The following is a 1,450-nucleotide window of genomic DNA, read 5'->3' on the forward strand; positions in this document are numbered from 1 at the left end:
AGGCTGAAGTCCTTGACTCTCTGCAGTAAGTGCATGAGGTCCTCCTCAGTTTCAGCGAGCAAGGTTGCGTCATCATCATAACGCAGATTGCTGATAGATCGTCCACCAATCCTAACGCCACGCCTCTCCTCATAGAGCCCCACCTCTCGGATAATCTGCTCTGCATACAGGTTGAAAAGGTATGGAGACAGGACACATCCCTGGCGTACACCCTTCCCAATTTTGAACCATGCAGTGTTGCCCTGCTCTGTTCTGACGACTGCCTCTTGGTCCAAGTATAGGTTTCACATTAGCACGATTAAATGTTCTGGGATTCCCATTCTTCTCAGAGTCAGCCACAGTTTGTTATGATCCACACAGTCAGAGGTTTGGGTATGTTTTATTTTCATTTGTTTCTAAAATCTTCTACTCATAATAGGGGAATATTAAAAAACTAAGTAAAAGATTTTAGAAACAAATGAAAATGAAAATACAACCTATCCAAACCTCTGAGATACACAAAGGCAGTACTTAGAGGGTAGTTCATAGAAATAGACAAACACTTAAATAAGAAAGAAGCAAAATCAATGACTTGACACCTCCATCAAACAGAAAAAGAACAAGTAGTTAATCCCACAGGTTCTGGAAGAAAGGAAATTCTAAGGACAAGGGCTGAAATCCATGAGCTAGAAAACAGAAAAACAACTGAAACTATCAACAAGATCTGGAGTCAGTTCTTCAAAAGGGTCAATAAAATAGACAAATCACTGAAACTTAGAAAAAGCAAAAGAAAGAGAAGACACAACTTGAATAAAAAATAAAAGAGGTGACATCATAAGAGAACCAGCTGAAATCAGATCAATAATGGAATATTATGAAAAGCTATACTCTAATAAATTTGAAAGCCTAGATAAAATATACTAAGTCACAAAAACCCACACTCTATGCAGACAGATACATGTGATAGTTGAACAAAACCATCACAACACTATTACAAAATCACCACAAAATAAGAAACTGAGTAGGTCATGAAAAATAATGGGCACTAAAAAAAAAAATCCTGGTCCAAATAGATTCAGAAATTAATTATCATCAATTCTACTCATAAAAAAAAACCCAGAAGAAGAAGGAACATTCCTTAAGTCATTCTAAGACACAAGCATATTTCTAATATCAAAACCATTGGCAAAGACAGTACCAGAAAACTATACAGCAATAAGGTACCAAAAAAGTTGTGGAAGAATTACTAGAGGAAAACTTCCTAGGCACAATAAAGAATGAGAGAATATATATTCAAGAAGCTGAGTGAACACCATATAGAACAGACCCCAGGGAGCTCTGGTGGCCTAGTGGCAAGAAGCTGCACTGCAATCCCAGAGGCGCACGGTTCAAATCCACCAGATGCTCTGCCGAGGAAGGAGGGAAAATATCCTCCTGTACCAGTCAGATCTGATTTGACGGTACACACACA

Source organism: Elephantulus edwardii, unplaced genomic scaffold (assembly GCF_000299155.1).
Source record: "Elephantulus edwardii isolate Elephantulus edwardi_28Jun2011 unplaced genomic scaffold, EleEdw1.0 scaffold00222, whole genome shotgun sequence".
NCBI lineage: Eukaryota > Metazoa > Chordata > Mammalia > Macroscelidea > Macroscelididae > Elephantulus > Elephantulus edwardii.